General features: G+C 37.6%; 1 non-coding gene across 1 annotated transcript; it reads right to left on the bottom strand.

Moving 5' to 3' along the window:
• Nucleotides 1-393: 393 nt before the first annotated feature.
• LOC141639695 (small nucleolar RNA R71) lies at nucleotides 394-500 on the bottom strand. Its single transcript, XR_012542630.1, has one exon. It is a non-coding gene; the product is annotated as a small nucleolar RNA R71 (small nucleolar RNA).
• Between the last annotated feature and the right edge of the window lie 20,036 nt (nucleotides 501-20,536).

Genomic DNA, 20,536 nt, shown 5'->3' with positions numbered 1-20,536 from the left:
GAAATCCCGATTATGGGCCAAGAAGAAGCAACCATTGCTAGTCACTCAGCCAACGGTGCGAATCTCTACAAAGGATTCGAACTACCTGGGGAGGCGAGAAAATTAGAGCCAAAGCCTTCCTATATTAACCTGGTTGAGAGAAACCAGTTCGGGGGAGCTGCAAATGAAGATGCAGCCAAGCACATGGAGATTTTTATTGACTATTGTTGCTCTATACCCCTGCCGGCCGGTGTGACCCAAGATCAGATCAAGGAGACCATGTTCATTTTCTCTCTTCGTGATGCTGCAAGAGAGTGGTATAGAGATCTGGACCGAGCCGCACATGGGATCACTGACTAGAATTCCTTAGCCCTGGCATTCTACAAAAAGTACTTCTCTGCCTCGAAGACGAATGCCATTAGAGCTCAGATCACGAGCTTTAAACAAGGGCCAGATGAGAACTTCCATGAAGCATGGGTCCGTTTTAAGAAACTGGTGCGAACCATACCGCACCATGGGTTCGAAAAATGGAGCTTGTGCAATCAGTTCTATAAAGGACTGTACGACGATCAGAGGGCCATATTGGATGCTGCAGCCAATGACCGATTTGCTGAGAACATGGGAGAGACCAAGGGGTGGAAGATCATCGATGATCTGGCCACTCATAAGGCCGAATATGAGAATTCGAGAGGAAACTAGAGGAGAGCTGTTGAATCTTCCTCTGTTGCTGCACTAGAAGCCCTCACTGCAAGGTTTGACAAATATGAATTAGGAGGAGCTTCTAAAGGTGGGATGTACCAAGTAAATGCTGTTTCAGACGGTCCTTTCGTCTATAGAAGATGTGGAGCTGAGGGACATGTCTCAGGGAATTGTCCCAGTCCTTTCGAGTCTTGTGCTGCCTTTCAACACTATAGGCAGACAAACACGTACTATGAGCCGAATGTCCACCCCAACTTGAGGTGGAGTAGCCAGAACGTCCTAAATCCGACTCAACCCCACAACAAAGAAGGCAAAGCTTATGTGCCCCCTCATCATAAGCAACAACAATATCAAAAACCTCCTTATGTGCCGCAGCAGCAACAATCCCATGGTTCTGATTTTGCTGAGTTTAAGAACTTGCTGCTGAAGGAGTCCCAAGCTAGAGAGGCCGGGATGAAGCTACTAGAGAGCCAAATTGCTCAGTTGGCTAGTAAGATACCCGTCGTTGTGAGTACCAAAAATAAGATTTATAATTTCCTATTAAGACTAACCTAGGCTAGTGGTAACAGGGTCGAACCACAAGGAGGCAGACGTAATTTCTAGCTGTCTAATTCTAGTCTAAGGTAACGAGTGTATGGGTTGAGTTGAATTGGTCTATGGCTAAGAATAGATAAAGACAATAAACTAAAAAGACGGATTAAACAGATAAAGAAGGGGTACTAGGATGGTCGATTCATTACAGCTTCGGCGGCAGCATACTAAGTCGGTCTGAATCAAACACAAGTGAGGCGGGAAAACAAGAGGTCCTCTCGGTCCACTCTTAACAGATAGCATCTTTCGATCTTGCTATAAGTCCCTAATATCACCAATACTGACTCTCGTCCTGAAAAGTGACTAACGGTCTAAACTATACCTATCTTTCGATCTCAAAGACATTTAGTCATTTTAATTGGTGGTCTAACAACTGTCCCTATCTTTCGATCTAATGGGTCAGTCATAAATTAAGCATCTAACTGGTCGCATGCATTCGATTCGTTAAATACAACATTAAAATCAATTAAAACGAAAGGTAACCTCACGTGGTCAGTCGATCGACCAGGTATGGCGGTCGATCGACTGACACGCGAATTTAGTCCAAAACAATACTACGCCGCCTACGCTATAATTCGCCTACATCCTAGCACAATTGATTTAGCTACTCATACTAACGTTGATAACAACAATGAAATTAACGAAATAGACAGAAGGTTTCATGCTTAAACCGAATGAACAAACAATTAACAATAAAGATAAATCGGTTTCGGGAGACTAACTAACAATTCCTATACTAACAATGCAATAAAGATGAACTGAAAATAGAGCAAGTGAATACCGAAATTGCAGAAGGATCGTAACGGAATGATTGAAGTCACAACGAAAATCCCATGCGAAATAGTTTCCCAAACCCTAATTATTTCTAAAGAATTGTATGTAAAACTTAATGTAAAAACTTGATTTTAAAACTGATGTTTCTAGGTTACGTTATATAGCAACTAACGTAACTTTATTTCCTAAACCTAACATAACTTTGGGCTTCAAGATTCACGGTCTTTTAATTCTCGTCTGGAATAGCAGTTTGGTCGATCGACTGCTAGGACTGGTCGATCGACTTAATAGCAATGAACAAGAGTTTCCACGAACCCGATGGTTGGTCGATCGATCGATGGTAGTGGTCGATCGATCCGAGCTGCTGCTACTTGACTTCTATAATCTCGTGGATTTGTCTTTTGGGCCTTGAATTGCGCACCAAGCTCGTTCCTTAAGCGAATACTTCACGTCAAATGCAATGCAAGATACTCGGGGATGGATTTAGCTCGATTTCCGCTGGATTCTTCACATTTCTGCAATAATGTACAAAAATACGGAAGTAGACGGAAATAGGAAGAAATGTAGCATAAACTACATGAATGAGCTCTGAAATGCGTGTAAAATGGGATGTAAAACATCATATAAAAGACACACATCAAACTTCCTCAAACCAAACCCTTGGTTGTCCCCAAGCAAGAACTAGACTCGATCTAATGACCTAATGGAACGAGTTCAATCTCAGAGCGAAATGCAACATGTAAAGCCTAAACCAATTTAATGCACAACCAACAATCAATTAGCAAATGAATCATGCAAACGAGTTATGGAGTCGTTAAAACTACTGAACCGTCAACTGTAGAGACTCATCAAATTGGACTCTCAATGGGTCGCTCATATCACTCAAACAAGCACAGGTGAATAATGTAAAGATAGAAAGAATTGGTTTTGTAAAGACTCTCACCTAACTACGACCTATAAGAACATGCCTGCAATATAATATGAAAGCAATCTCTACAACCGTACATATGCATTCCAACCAACAAGAGACCATGACACATGCCGAGGTATATATGGGATATGTGAGGTATGGGTAAGAAGAGGCAAAACATTTATGGGAAAGTGGAGGTACAGGTGATCAAGCTAGTACCAAAACGGAACCATATGGCAACATCCTTCTTCTTGCTCAAAAACAAATGAAACGGTGCTATAGCAAGCACAAATCTCACAATCTCCAGGTATAAAAGTAATCAACTAACTCCCCACAAAATATGAATAATACATGGAAGCAAAAATCGCCAAAAGATAAGGATTTTGAATTATGCGAATTGATTCTTTCTCTTTTTCTCGAACCTCAGTCGATCGACCAAAAGGGGCAGTCGATCGACCGCATGAACAGTACAGAACTCTTTTTTTTTTCTTTTCGAATCATTCTTTCCTCCTTTTCATCTTTCCAACAATATCTCAAACATGAGCATATGCTACCAAAAACTAAGTAACAATCCCAAGAACACAGACTACTAGCTTGACAAGGGCTAAGCTAAATGTAGGATGTAGTAATGGGACAAAAAGGCTGTTTTTGGCAGTGTGGAGTTCATGGGCAAAACGAATAAGGGGAAACCTCTACCACATGTGTCAACTAACCACAGACCGAATGCGTACAGGTATTAAGCAGATTAAGTTCATATTTATGCACATTTATGTGACATGCCTCATAAGGAGTACTACTCACATTCCTAAATAAACTGGTCATAGATGTCACCATTTATAGGCTCTAAATCTCGAAAAATATGATGTAGCTTGCCAATTTTCAAAGTCAAGTCTCAAGTCCAGCAAATAATTAACGAAAACTCGTAGGTATGCATTTATACGATTCTACTAATAACATGTTAATCAAGCAAGGCTCAGGCAAAACAGGTGCAAAATGCAATATCATCCTTGAAATACTACCGTTCCGACTCGACCTATATGCTAAAATAAACGTGCATTTTATTGAAATTTTTGAAATTTTTCAATTTTTTTGAATTTCGTATAAAATGAAATGAACACTGCAAAACAGAATGTAAACGTGAATGCAATCAAATGATATGCGACGCAAAACCCTTCCCCAAACCAAATCGCACAATGTCCCCATTGTGTAAAATCATGTAATGAAGAAAAGAGAAATGGGAATTTGCGGAAAAAAAAAATGACATGAAGTGGAAATCGGGAACTTACAAGACTTTAAACGCAGCAAAGGAAACCTCCCCAAACCAGCGTGAGCTAGGAGGTTTCAGAGTGCAGTGCTACTAATAAGTACACGAAAGACAAATAAAACCTACGCATAAAATCGAGAAGACAATTTTGAAGCGGTAAATATGTGCACAAATGAGAAAATTAGAAGAAATAAATAATTGGACGGAAAATAAAGTGGAGTAGAAAACTCCCTTAAGTCCACATATCGACCAAACACAGCAGGGGAGAGGTCGTGAATAGGTACAACAGCGTCCTTGGTCGATCGACTAAGAACGGCAGTCGATCGACCAATGTGTCAAGAATAGTAGCTCCTGGAAAGTGCAACTCGCTATCGACCAATGTAGCCGATCGATCGATTGAAAATACTCTTTGTACTCTTATTTTCTTCGTATTTGCTCAATTACTTGAGCTAATGAGGTCTAAAAACCTGCAAGTGCACAATAATACGCGCCCAAAATTGCGCAAAACCCAGAATAAAGTCTCAAACGCATAAAATCCTAAGCAAGCAAAATAAAATTCGAAGTTTCGCGCACACAAAAGCAATAAAAAATGTCTAACAAAAGCAAATAAAATGTTTGGAAAACGTGTGATCAACTAGTAGTTGATCAAGAACGGTCACGGAATGGCCCACTTAAATTTGGCTTTCGGCTACTAGAGGTAGCCTCAACGGTGCTTATCTTAGCAGCTGCATCCTTCTTAGCTTCCACGTCCGTATGGCTCAACGGATCAACACTTTCATCGTCTCCCCAATCAATGACCTCTTCTTGCTCATCAAAGTCCAAGTCGGACTTCTGTGCCTTGACCGGTTCGTCATCAACTTCCTCATCAGTGGCATAGCTAAGGCAACCAAGACCTCCTCATGAAATGATTGGCTTCTTTGCAGCTAAAGTGACTTGCAGCTCTTCCTTCCCCAAACCACTCTGCGATATCGAAATAGACAAATCTTCCTCCAATTTGCTCCCGATCAGGGCGAAGGGGTTACAACAGGAATAGAGATAGGTAAATCAGGAAGCACAAAGTACGATTTCTTGTCAGAAACCGTATTACAAGTCACAGGCCACATGGGGTCCTTTTTCTTAGATGGCTGGGCAAAAACGATAGAATGCTTGCCCACTTTAAAAGTCAGGGTTCCTAGACCGACATCTATGACTCGCACCAGCGAAGGTGCAGAAATGGCCTACCCAAAATAATGGGAATATGGGCATCCTCGGGCATGTCAAGTACCACGAAGTCGACGGAGAAGAAGAACTTCCCTATTTGGACGGGGATGTCCTCTAAGACTCCTATTGGCCGGACCGCAGATCGGTCGGCCATCCGTATCTTGTCATATCTCGTTCACGCAAACCTAGTCAATTTGAGCTTCCTAGCTAGACTCAAAGGCATGACGCTTATACTAGCTCCTAAGTCACATAATGCCTTCTCAATAGAGAAGGTACCTATATTGCAAGGAACAGAAAAGCTACCCGGGTCCTCTAGCTTATGGGGTGCAGTGTGCGACAAATAAGAGCATGACTCTTTGGTTAGTGCGACAGTATGCACATTTTCAAGTGACTTTTTCTTAGACAGGAGTTGTTTCATGAATTTAGTGTAGGCAGGCACTTGATTGACCAACTCAAGGAAAGGGACTTGTACATTCAAACTACGAATAACCTTTTCAAATTTATTGAAAGATACCTGTTCCTTTGTCGGCACCGGTCACTCGGATATGGGGTCGAGAGAAGTACCTTAGCCCTCTCCTCTAAATCGCGCGTGCGTGCGTCCGTGGACTTAGGCTGAAAGTCCACCACCTTCTCCTTATTGAAGCTCGAACCCTCCTCAGACCGTCTCAAATGTGAGCCATTAACGGTCAACGTATCGAACTTCGGAATCGGGACGGACCCATCAGCACTCGGGTCTTTCCCCAATACTTTCGGAGTTGTCGAACCCCGGAACAAATGGTCTCTCAAATTATCGGGCATTGAAGGACGAAATTTCTCAATATCGGCAGGGTCTCGGTCGATCGACCACCTTGCTCGGTCGATCGACGAGATGCACGGTTCGAAGCTCTGAACCCGCATATCGATCGATCAACCGGTATATCGATCGATCGACGATATACCTGGTAGACGCCTTTTTCTTTGAATTATTCGTTACAGCTTTGTTTTGACTCGGTTCCTCCTCATTCTTTTCAGGGGCATCCTCGACCATAGCAGGCCCCTCCAGGGTAGACCCACTCCTCAAAGTAATAGCATTTAAGGTCTCTTTCTGGTCAGTTTGAGTCGGTAAGTGTCCGGGAGCTCGAGGGATACCAATCCAAACAAAATGTGTAAGGAGGGTGCCCTAGCCTCGTGCTCGAAAGTGATGAAAGCTCTTTGACGAAACAGAAATGTGTAACATCAATGGTATGCTTGACTCTATGGGGATTCAAAACGCAGGGATGAGAAAACTCACGCCGACGAAACGAGCCAATTGGTCGAAAAGGGTTAGGTTGTGGGCCCGGACAAGGAACCCGACCGTGACCATAATATCAATTAATGCATTCCAACCAAGACCTCGTTCGAGTCTCACCATCTAGGGATCACAAAGACGTAGGTGTCCTAGTTCTCCCCAGCGGAGTCGCCAATCTGTGGACATGGGCCACGTCTCGGTCTGTGGATTTGGGCCACCTACCGGTCCGTAGTCACGGGCCGCCTGCACGCCAAGCCAATCTGTGGACATGCAGCGGTCTTTTGAAAGCCACGCTCGGCGGCGTAAAGGTGCTTTCGACCGGATCGTTTTAGATCGGTCGGTTTCGTCTCGGTAAGGGTCTCAAAACGATTAGAGATGTTCGGAGTTGCCACCAAGCATTTTTTGGATGCCTGGAACCCGTTCGAATTCCACTTTATACCTCGTTCAAATCGAAGCACAAAACAGCGTTTGACATAGGTACTAAAGATAAAGAAATCGTCCCTCTTTAGCATCCTATCTCTAGAATGACTCTCGTACGCCCTGGATAAGGTCGTCCACTATCCAAAGTTTCTGAGTAAGAGGTGAAGGTACGTATTGGGAAGCCCTTTAATCAAACACCCAATTCCGCCCGCGTTTAGCGGCCTCTACTGATCGATCTTGGTTGGTTGAATGCAAAAGTTGATAAAACGGTTTAAATGCATGAATACGCATCCAATGAATTAAACCTACCATGTGAGAGCTTTCTAAGTCGGTTGATTTAATCCAAGTATCAAGTATAAGATGTCGAGTTGGATTAATGATTGATTTGCATGCAAGACGGAAATTAAACATCCATTTACCGTATTAGGTTTAGGGTGCATAACATGATCCATTTGTCTTAGTAAGGCATTTTGCGAATGTGGTTTTGAATAATCGAATAGTCGTCTGATCCGTCCTATATCCGGGCTAGCCGGAGTCGGGATCGTCCTAGACTAATGCTGGAAGGGAACAGGCCCTATACCAGACGGCTAAAAGAGGCGCGAGCCAGCCGGCGGTGTAAGGGGCCTCCCTCTGGTTTTGAAAATGAGAAATGGGGAGCCTGCTTGAGGCGCGGGTTAGCCAACGGTTGTATGCCGTGTTCTGACTATTTAGAAAACGTTATAAAACGTGTTGAAAATGGGTATTTGAACCCGGTTTGATTTTGAAAGGGTCGTTTAGACCGCATTTGTTGATTTGAAGAACTAGACTCGAATAATCATCATTATTTGATAATATTCGGTGTCAGGTTCGATTTGACAAACTTGACATGAATAGTTTTAAAAAATGATTATGGACTAGTTGTTTTAAGTCCATTTTGAATGTAATTAGTCGATACTCGTCATCGTACCCGGGTTAAAATCCGGCATGGTATGTAGAACCAAGGATGATTTTGTGTTAGTGACTAATATGTTTGTTTGAAAATGTAAAGAAATGAAATAAAAGGCTTTAAAATACCTTTTAAATGTCATTAACCAAATATTATCACCGAAACACGGATTTAACCGTCATGGTATGAAGAACCAAGGGTGAAGAATGCTTTATGGTTAAAACATGTGAAATGAAACAAAAAGGTTTCGAAAATACTTGAAATGGTAAAAACCGATTACAAATATGAAAAATGGATTAAGGGAAATGACGAGAACAAACACGGTTGATCTCTGGTCTGAGTACCCCATTTATGCGCGAGCCTGTTGGTGACCCAAGGGGCTTCTGCCTCAGACCAAAAATCGGTTTTGGCTCGTTTATTCCATGTTTTGGTTCATGTTATGCATGTTTTAGCATGTTAAAGTCATGAAACAAATGAAAACATAATAAAAGAGGATTTTTACACCCTCATACTTACATGTTTGGTTATGGCGAGTGACCGACGTAAGTGTAACAACTCGTTTGATCGGAAAAAACTCGGTTTAAAACCGTTTTGGTAAGTAAAAGAATGTTTTAAAAGTTTAGTGATGGTGTAGTGGCCGAAGTGGTCGAGCAAGTGATTTAATGCACGATGACGGTACCAAACAATGTGTAAGGCTCGTGTTTACGATTGGTAGGTCGTAAATACGCGTCGGATTGTGACTTAAGAAGTCGAGTCGAGAATTTTAAGGGAGGAAAGAGAGGGCGGACACTCGCGTAAGTCTCAAATGGGTGGCATTTGAGGGGTATTTATAAGAGAATGAGTGGTTGTGTGAGTTTTGAGCGATGTGGCCACTTGGGATGCTCAAAGAGGCGCGAGCCACGTCGCGGGTCTTCGAGCTGTGTTGTCGCTTTCACAACAAACGCAATCATGATTTGTTCTATCCTAGGATTTGTAGTCACATGTTTGGTACTTGACCAACATGAATCCGGGAAATCTTAGCATAGAAGGCTTTGAGATATTTTGTTTTTGTGGTTGACTCGGTTTGACTCGTTGTTGGAGTCGGGATTTGAATTTTCGAGTCGGTTTTTGATCCGGTGTCGGTTTTGACTCTAGTTAGTGTCATCGCGACCCCGTCGTCGTGCATTAAACACTCCAGTTATTTTTGAAATGTTTTGAGATGTTTTATTTTCGAAATCGTTTTAAGTTTTCCGACGTAAAATTGTACACAAACTGTCGATCAAATGCTGCGATTCCAAAACATGTTGTAGTCCGATAATCATCGGGTGTTTGTTGGAGTCTCAGCAGATACTGGGTATCTACACCCATCTAATTACTTGTCCCTAACAAAGTGGCAATATATATTTAGTTTCTTTGTCCTCTCATGGAACACCGGATTCATTGCAATATGTTGTGCACCCTTGTTGTCACATAATAGAGGAATAGGCAGTTTGATGTCAACCCTGAAATCCTTGAGTAAACCTGCTAACCACACCAACTCACTTGTAGTATAAGAAATACTACGATATTCTGCCTCCATTGAGCTCTTACTAACGGTTAGCTGCTTCTTTGTTTTCCATAAAACAAGAGAATTCCCTAGGAAAATACAGTAGCCACTCAATGATCTACACTTGAAGCACAAGAGCCCCAATATGCATCACTTTGTAAGCTTGTAAACGAGAGATGTCGTAGAAGGGTAAAATAAACCAGCATTGACTGTTCCCTTGAGATACTTAAATAGATGTTGGGGTGTTTGGCAATGAGGTTCCCTAGGTTGACTAAGAAATTGGCTTAAGTATTGGACACTGTAAGCTATGTCAGGCCTTGTCAAGCTTAGATATAAAACCCTGCCTATAAGCCTTCTGTATACCTCAGGATCAGGAAAAAGGTCACCTTGATCAATGGCAAGTTTTAAATTCTTCTGCATAGGAAAGGATGTGGCTTTGCAATCCTCAAAACCAACATATTTGATAATGTCTAAAACATATTTCCTTTGATTCAACATTGTCCCAGTTTCATTTCTTCCAATCTCCAAGCCTAAAAAATACCTCATTTCACCCTAGTCCTTAAAGGTGAATTTAGAATGCGATTCTGTTTTTAAAGTATTTAAAGCAGCCAAATCATCACCAGTCAGCAGGATGTTATCAACATACACCAAAACCAGAGCCAACTTATTAGTCACATGGTCTTGCTTAGTTAAAATAGAGTAATCATGCTTTGACTGTACATAACCAAGTTGTATCAGAAACTTAGTCAACTCTTGGTTCCATTGCCTGGATGCTTGTTTCAGGCCATATAAGAATCTTATGAGCCTGCAAACTTGACCTTCTCTAGCTTTGGTATAACCCAAGGGTGGCTTCATGTACACCTCTTCATCAATATAACCATGAAGAAATAAATTATTGACATCTAGCTGAAAAAGAGACCACTTCCTTATAGCTACAACTGCTAGTAAAGTCCTGACAGTAGTGAACTTTGCAACTGGAGAAAAGGTGTGTTTGTAGTCTTTATCCTTTATCTGATTAAACCCTTTGGCCACAAGCCTTGCCTTGTATCTTTCAACAGTCCCATCGTCTTTGTGCTTTATTTTATAAACTCACTTACTACCTATTGCTATCTTGTCTTTAGGCAGATCAGTGAGCTCCCAAGTGTTATTCTTCTCAAGAGCCAATAATTATTGGTCCCTTGCAGCAATCCACCTGGAATCTTTACTAGCTTGACTATAATAGCTAGGCTCAACCTCTTTGATCACATTATATAAGGATGAGGTGTAGCTGGGATCAAAATCATGAAGCTTTTGAATAACAGCAGTATAAAATGTTGAGGATGTTGCAGGACAATGATAATCAGACAGCCTGACATATGGTTGTCTTTTCCTGCTTGATCTTATGATATCTGTTGAACCTGGAGATGGTGCAAACTGTATACAAATGTCTCCAGTACTAGAAGTAGTAGTATTATGAATAATTTGAGGAGTAGAGTTACTAATAATATTATGGATACTATCTGTAACAGGTGATTAAGTCTTTATTATATCAAGATCAGAAATGAAATCAGCTGCAACTGGCTGAACATTACCAGTTTTAAAAGGATAGCAATGCTTATAAAAGACTACATCTCTATTAACAAAGATATCATGGGTGTCCAAATCATAAAGTTTATAGCCCTTTTGTGCAGGAGGATACCTAATAAAAATGCATTTTCTTGCTTTTGGCAAAAAATTATCTCTGACAGTGGGTGGTCTAGTAGCATAACATAAGGTGCCAAAGACCCTTAGTTCATCATAAGCTGGGTTTATGTGAAACAATAGCTCATGTGGGGTTTTCCAGTTCAGAACAGAAGAGGGCAATTTATTGATCAAATAGGTAGCATTAATCAGACAGTCCCCCTCCCCCTCCTCCCAAAAAAAAATTAATATGAAATTGTGCATGAAACCTTAGTGCCCTAGCTGTCTCTAAAAGATGTCTATGCTTCCTCTCCACTCTACCACTTTGTTGAGGTTTGCCAACAATACTTCTTTGGTGAATAAAACCCTTTGAAACAAAATAATCATGACAGTATGATTGAAAGAATTCAGTGCCATTGTTTGACCTAATGACTTTGACCCTTGTATCAAACTGATTTTCTACTAAGTTTATAAAATTTATAATTAATACAGGAACCTGTATTTTATCTTTAGTAAAAAACGTCCGGTACTTCGGAATAATCATAAAGAAAAAGACTGAGCACTGGACCTATCGATCGCTTTTTATATGACCCTCATAAGTCCATATGAACAAGATCAAAGCATTGTTTAGCATGTGAAAGACTTCTATAGAAAGGCAAAGAATGATGTTTGGCCAAAACACATGTTTCACAAAACATTTTATGAACACCTTGCATTACAACAGGATTTACATGTTTCAATTTCTCAACAGATGAATGTCCTAGCCTAGAATGAAAAAGGTCGACATTTATTTGTTTGACAGCATTAGAAGAACATAAGCTAGAAGCATTACAAGAGTTTTGATTTACAGGAACTCTAATAATGTATGAATCTCCATATGTTTTACCATGAGCAATTTTTTGTTTTACTTGAATGGTCCTGAAATAAACAAATATCATTTAAGAAGGTAACAATTAACTGAGATTTAGAAATAAGCTTGCCAACAGATAAAAGATCGATTAGGTTTAAAATCAGGTTTAAGCAAGACATCAAACAAAGTGATGTGATTGGTTAAGTAAACTGTCCCAGTTTTATAAACTGGTTTTAATGTACCATCAGGTAATGCTACAAACAATGGACATGGCATAATAACAACATCGTGTAAAATAGAGGCATCTGAAGTCATGTGATCAGAAGCTCTAGTGTCAATAACCCAATCTTTGTAATAGGAAATACCATGGCTGATAAAAGAATAAGTAGAAGAAATACCTGCAAAATGGCTATAAGATTGAGAACTAGGATCATAAGAATAAGAAGAAACAGACTTGTCAGATAAACCTTGAAGAACTTTACTCATTACTGAATCCACAATAACCTGCACAAGATCTGGTGTAACAGAAGAAGCTTGAGGAATATCAGCAGATGTTGAAGCATTCTGAGCATGAATAGAAGTTGAAGTATTCTGAGTTTCTGGTAATGACATCACTAGTGAAGTGTAACCAAAAGAAGTAGGATAAAAAGGATTAACATATGGACCACCATTCTGGGAAATAAGACCATAAACAGGAGTATACTCAACATCCTAATTACTACAGGCTTCTACAGTATTTGCAGCTTTGGGATTTACTCATTAAACAATTCCAGCTGAATTAGCAGCCTTCTTAGCTTGCTTAGCCTTCCAAGCTTTGAATTTGTAGTAATATTCAATTATATGCCCCTTAATGTCACAAAATAAGCAAGTTTGGAGTTGGAAACAATCTTCAGTCTTATGATTGGTTTTCCCACACTAAGCACAAGGTATAGCAGACTGTCCAGGAATAGTAGGTTGACCAAAATTGTCCTTAGAACATTTGCCTTTTGTATAGTCCTCGGCAGGCTTATGATTGACAAATCTTTTCTTAGCAGCATAAGCAACACTCAAGAACAACGAACTATTATTGTCATTAATGGATTTTTTTCCTTTCAATCACATACCCCACCATGTAAGCCCATCAATAATTGAATTAACTTTGACAGGGTCTCTCTTTCTATCAATCGTTTAAGCATGTGATAGGCGCATTTGGCCATGACCCCACAGGTGCATTGAGGCACATAATTCATTTGATCTATGTCTTCCCAAAGTCCCTTGATCTTACCATAATAATCCAACAAAGATGCATTTTCTTATTTAACATTTGCAAGTTCTTTCTTTAACTCATACAATTCAAGCACATTTAACTGAACAAAACGCTCAACTAATTTAGACAAAAGATGCTTAGATGATTGTGTATACTGAAAATTATCTTGCAAACTTTTGATCATAGAATTCTTAATCCAACGAGAAACAAATATATCACAACGAATCCAAGCATTGTACCTCTTATCAGTTTTATCAGGAAGAGAACATTCGCCAGAAATAAACCCAATTTTGTTCTTGGAAAGAAGCCCCTAAATGATCTCACGCTGCCATTGGCGAAAATTGGAGCCATCGAACAAGGTTTCTGATAGCTTCAGCCCAGGTTGATCAGTTGGAGATAGAAAAAATGGATCATCTAGAGGAGAATACAGAGAATAAATATAGGAAATTGATTGAGAATTTGTATCAGGTTACGACATGATTGATGTTTGATTGATAAAATTTGATGAAATTTATGAGAAGGATTCAAAGATTTAACAACGAATGTTTGATAATATGTGCGGAAGCGATTTTGGATCTAAACCACTGATACCATATGAACTATGATCAAGCTATATCATGATAACAGAGAAATAAGAGAGAAGGAAGAGAGAAGATTTAGAGAGAAGAAATAATCTTGTATTATGAAAAGCTTAATCAAACTGAGTACATGATATGGAGTATATATAGTTAGTTAAGGTTGGTTTGTTAATTCTAACAACCTATATAACAACCTATATATTCTAACTAACTACCTATATTCCACAGAGACTCAATAGGGGATCCTCTAAAACCAGACGGAACCTCATCAATGCGGTCATTAATGCTTGTGTTTATCAGATCTGGCACCAACGCAATACACCGCAAATTGAACGAAAAAATTGTGAGGCGGAGAAACTTGTGCAACTTATTATTGCAGAAATTAGAGGTAAAATCATGCATGCATGGGTCTTTTGAATGATAAGTTGGGGGAAGGTGACTGGAAATAGATTGAGCGAGCTCTAGTAAGGAATAAATAACTGATTTGGACATGGAAGCAGACGGCAATGGAAGAGGAAGGGATGATCAAGTTTCCTGAATTTCTTGTAAATTGTTTCAGGGTTCATCTCTTTTTGTTATCTTTTAGTTTCGTTTTATTGGCATAATCTGAATTTAATTGGGCCTGGCCAAAATTTAGTGTGGAAGTGGCTTGATCCGCGGGTTATGCCATTTTGTGTATATGGGACGATTTTCTTTGATTTAATATTATTTTTACATTTCATAAAAAAAAAATTATGCGGATTTCAAAATTACAAATCATTTACGTCATGGGAGATCTCAGAAGCCACTATTAATGACGCTGTATATCCTGATAACCATATATACACACAAAGAAGACAAGGTGATGATAGATCCTATTATGAAGGGGCATGAACAAATGTGTGCAACCATGAATATTTCATAAAATTAGCGGAATATTTTATGAAATTGAATGCAATAATGACATAAAAAATGATTAATAATCCTCCGTATATGTATGTTGTTTCCATTATCAATGTCATCCACAACCTTTGCTAATAATAATTGAAACAAGTATTATTACGTTTGGCGTAGAAAAGTGAAGTTCTTATTTTGATTAAAAAGCAAGTATAATTACCTTTATTTTGATTAAGGCGTGTTTAAGTTCGGTAACACTTAGACCATGTTCTTTTCAGTTGAAAAGAGCTGAACTAAATTTAATGAAGCTAAACTGAACTAAGCTGGAATGAATTTAATGAAACTAAACTGAATAAAGTTTAACTGAACTGGACTAGTAATTTGTGTAAAGATGAGCTGAATTGAACTTAATTTAACTCAACTGAACTGAATTGTTTTGAATTAAACTAAAATGAGCTAAAATTAAGTCCATCAAAAAAACAGGGCCTTAATGTTGCTCTATAATTATCCGACTTTAAAAACGTCAACAACAAAACAATTTTGATGGCTCCTTTGACAAAAATAGTAAATAAAAAAGAACACGAACTCTTATTTAAAACATATATATCTGTGTTAACCTTAAGACGGGTTATATAATTAGAAAAAAAAATAAAGGCAAAATGTATAAAGAAAATAACATATTTATCTTATATGGACAAGTGAGATGATATTACTTGTTTTAATGTTAAGACGGTTCTAACAGAAGAAAGAATCGGGATTTAAAATCGACTAGGTTAGTTGTTTTACCTTGTAAAGCGAGGATGATACTTCGTATTTATCAACATTCCGCTTTAGTTACTATTTCGAATTCCAATACTTCGTATTATTTAGGCTATCCTATACTCCTATAGACTCCCTCAGTTTCAGAATTTTAGGGTTAATAAAGCTCTTTTTGATCACTTTTTTTTATTTTTGGCAAGGAGCGGGGATAGTGTTACTGACGCCAAGGGAAGCCTAAACTGTAAAGGGTATATGGAAATTCTGGCATTTCCAAAAAGCTAAAAGAGCAATCAAAAAAATGTAGACGAATTTTGATCACATTTGTGTGGGTTTTGTGAATATAACCATGGAAAGGCGAATTATGAGGTGGTTGTTCACTTTTTGTTTCATTTAATATTCTTTACTTCTTAGTTTGTCATGTCAAGTCCGATGACATTTCATATTACTTGGATGAATTGGTTATTAGTAATTGCTGATTAAGATTAGTCCAGATTTCGTGTTATGCTTAACATGAATTTTATTATCCATAAATCTTCCACGGAAGTCGAGTATAGAGCTGTGGCTTACACTGTGCAGGACACTATTTGAATACGGTCCATTTTAGCAAAATTCGGTCTTCTACCTTTGCCATATTGTACGATTATTTTTTTTTTATTAAAAAAAAAAAAAAAAACATTATTATGCAATAATGTTTCTGCTTCGTATCTTATCGTAAATCTACTCCAGCATGATGACAGTAAACACATGGCTATTGATTATCATTTTGTACGTGAGCGGATTGTTCATGGCCATTTGCTAGTTCGATATGTACCTAGAGGTGGCAATCGGGTCAGTCGGGTCGGGTTTGGGTCGGGTCACGTCGGGTCGGGTCATATCGGGTTCGGGTCATATCGGGTCAGTATACCCTTTCGGGTCGAGTCGGGTCGGGTTCGGGTCGTTATCGGGTCGGGTCATTTCGGGTCGAATAATGTGTCGGGTCGGGTCGGGTTTGGGTCGGGTCAGTATCGGGTCCGGTAACTTAATCGCATTACTATAATTTTTTACCATTAAATTTATTTTTTAACCTATTATTTGGTTTAATTAATTCATTACTTACATTATTTTAACTTACATTTTGATCAAAACTTACATTTTGATCAATTTAATCGGGTCAGTATCGGGTCGGGTCAATATCAGGTCGGGTTCGGGTCACTGATAATCGGGTCGTGTCGGGTTACGGGTCCTCATCGGGTCGGGTCGGTTTCGGATCACAATATTTTCGGGTCGGGTCGGGTTGGGTTTGCTCGGTTTCGGGTCGGGTCACTCGGGTCGGGTCAGACTTGCCAGCTCTATATGTACCCACTTATTTACAGTTAACTAATTTGTTTACTAAGGGTCTTGGGAGTTAGCATTTTGAGTTTTTAGGTTCCAAATCTGCACGTGGTTCCTTCCACACAATAGCGTAATTAGTAACCTTAAAGGGTTTTTTATGGTCTCTCATATTTTGTAAATTAGTATTAGCTCAACCCGGTTTTAAAATCGTGGTGATTACTTATTGAGCGTTAATTATTTAGGGTAGGGTAATTTTATGTGTAGAGGAGACCTATGTTCTATCCTCCCACAAGTAGTTGGCAAGTGCAAATAGGTCACCACTACTTTGTTCATTTCATTACTTGTATTCCCTTTGTCTCGGTTATTTGTTTACCTATTGTATTTTGTAGTGTCTAAGTCAGTTGTTTACCTTTTCATTTTAGGAATGTCTTTGATTGATAATTTGATCATTCACACTGAATTTGGTCCACTTATCATCTAATAATATACCTTTTTTTCCTTGATCATTGTATCAAAACCAAAAGTAAAAAATGCATAGAAAGGAAGGAGTACTCGTTTTGTCCCTCTTCATTTCTCTGTGTTTATAATCTGCTCAGTGCCAACAAATACCCTTTCGTCTAGCTTGCAAATATATTAATAACGTTCGTACTTCTTTGTTGGTGATGGTGACAAACTTACAAGTTTTATCAATGTAAGGTTCTATTTTTTGGGTTGAATGGAACTAAATTGAATTGAAATTTGTTGAGATAAATAGAGTTAAAATAACTTAAGCTAAATTGAAGTGAACTGAATTGAACTAAAGTATGATAAATGAAAGCTGAAATTCAGCTAAAAGAACACGGCCTAACCATATAGTTCGTTTACTTTGAATTGATATAATACATATCACCCTATCGATCTTATTGCAAAACTATGGTAATTAACTAAAATCAAGTAGCATAGTAAATCCATAAAAGGTGAAGACAAATGTACGCATAAAACGGAAATGATAACAAATGAGGGTAGTCGGTAAGATGACAAATGGAATAGGATGTGAAATAATGGGTACAAAGGGAGGAGTAAAAATTGGTAGCACGCGTTGAAGAATAAGACAATGCACGGGACAGTTTATGGGCCCATCAGCCCGGCCCATGAAAGCGTACATAGGAAAAAGGGGGTCCACCGTCCATGATCCATCGTCTTACTAAAACGGGTCTTGGATTCTGTTACTGCACTGCTGCAATTCTTCACACCTCAGCCCCCCTGTGACTCACTTGGGATTGCGACTTGTGAGTTCTCACTGACGTCTGACTCACCCAGCTTCAGATTTCGGGTAAACCTTCATTTATTCACCTCACTCTTTCCAAGCCCACATAGGTTGATTATTTGACCAATTGTATAAGAGTATTGTCGTCTTAATAAATTTAACTGAATTTATGTTTATCTGTTATTTAATATTTAAAATTTTTGAGTTATATTTAAATTTTTTATATCAATATCAAAATTAAAATTTAATTGAAATTATATGTATTATTTTTTTAACTTCATTATAAATTTTTGAGTTTAATAATTATATAAAGAAGTTCAAAATCTTTTCAATAAAGTTCATATATTTTACTGTACTATTTTACTCTGTAACATTTAAGCTCGAATAATGTATCATAGAGCTCGAAATCTATACAATTAGTTATAATATAACTGGTTGTATAATCTAGTTACTGGCCTACAAACGCGCTACAAATTCCTAACACGGTTTTTTTTTATTTTTTTGGTTAAGAAGGACATAAATTATGGATTACCAAACAATTTATTTTATCTTAAGTGGAGAGTTATTTGATCTATTTTAAATTTTAAAACGGAATATCGGTTATAAATCATAATGTACACCAACTGAATTCCTAAATTAGAGCATTATTTAATTAATATACAACCGCTTTATAAAATTATGTGGAGTATCATTTATCGTTTTATTCGTTTTCTAAGGCCTCGTTTGGTTGCCCACCCAATTTATGAGAATTCTAAAATCCCATGAATTGTGGTTTTGGGAGATTGTTTGGTTACCCCATATTTTATAAAATGGGGGAGTTTAAAACTCCATAGGAGTTTCCAACTCCTACATGATGGGGGAATTGAACTACCTCCCCCCCCCCCCCCCCTTTTCATGGTCATTGGAAACTCCTAGGAAATAAACTCCAGTATGAGCAACCAAACATATTATTGCAATTCATGTGAATTTCGATGTAGGAGTTTAAATCACGTGCATTGCAGATTAACACATCAATTCAATTCCGATATGAACCAAACGAGGCCTAAATAGAATTTATAAAATATTATAATGTCTCATATCTTATACAGTAGCTTTATAAAAAACTAACTAGGTTTGTGACACGTGAAATTCACGAGTTTATCTGTTTTAATTTTGTTAGTTTTATCTTTTTTATTTATACTTGTCTGAATAATTAGTTGATCCATTTAAAAAATATATTCTTGGAATACATAAAAGTTAGTCGGTTTGAGTGTTAATTCTTTGACAACTTTGGTTTATTTTCAAAGCTATATATTATACTTTAGTTGTTTATTTTGATTAATATACTAATAACATGTGGTTTTAAAAAAAATAATTACCTTTAATAAGTCCAGTAATTCATGATAAATGCTTAAGATTACCTTTTAATTAGATTGTATAGATTATGTACTAAATTTTCTGTGTGAAAGCTTGAATGTCCCTTTGTCATTTAGGCCAATAAAGTTAGTACGTGAAGCCAAAAGAGTAAATTAATCCATAATATTAAATTATAGATCTTTTTCTTCTTTTTTTTTAGAATAATAAATCTCGAAATGTAAGGAGTTAAGAAGATATAGAATTATAGGACTTTTTATCTTTTCAATTTTTTAATTCTCATAAATCATATTTTCTAACAGTAGCATAATTATGAAGTTTAATAAATGATAATCTTAATATATTGTTTATATCAATTTATCAAAAATCCTAAATTTTAAAATTTTGCATAAAAGATAAAATTAGTTAAATGGTAGCCTACTACAAATCTCGTTGCAATCTCATTTGTGTTATTTTTTTTTTGTTACAATCTCATTTGTGTTATAAGACATACACACAAGATAATATGACATGCACGCATAAGTATTAGACAATAATTTACATTTAGCTATTATCAATACCAAAAGAGATTTTTTTGTCCAACTTAATAATAAGATTGAGATCATCGCAACTCCAATTTCATTCTATGAGAGCTATTTTTCAAAGAAAAAATGATGAATAAAAAAATAACACACCCCCAAATAAAACATATAGTTGAAAGTTTTAGAAATAATAAAAAAAAATTATGAACCTAAAAACAATTGCTCATTCACATTCATGTTGTCAATCTTGTAGTTAGTTTATAATATAGTATTGAATGTAATGTGGAGAGTATTTGTTTAAGCAATTATAGTATTTCTTTTCTTCATATAGTCTTCTTTCTTCAATTAACTATCCATACAAAAAAAATCCATTGAGTGATTAATAACAAATAAAATGGTGGAATTTGATTTATATAATATTAACCTTATCGTTATTAATTTAAGTTTTCTCTTACCACTCTTCTTCATATAGTCTTCTTTCTCCAATTAACTATCCATACAAAAAAAATCCACTGAGTGATTAATAACAAATAAAATGGTGTAATTTGATTTATGTAATATTAACCTTATCGTTATTAATTTA

Source organism: Silene latifolia, unplaced genomic scaffold (assembly GCF_048544455.1).
Source record: "Silene latifolia isolate original U9 population unplaced genomic scaffold, ASM4854445v1 scaffold_543, whole genome shotgun sequence".
NCBI classification, from domain to species: domain Eukaryota; kingdom Viridiplantae; phylum Streptophyta; class Magnoliopsida; order Caryophyllales; family Caryophyllaceae; genus Silene; species Silene latifolia.
The sequence above is the reverse complement of the archived record's forward strand: the minus strand, read 5'-3'. Positions and strand labels throughout refer to the sequence as shown.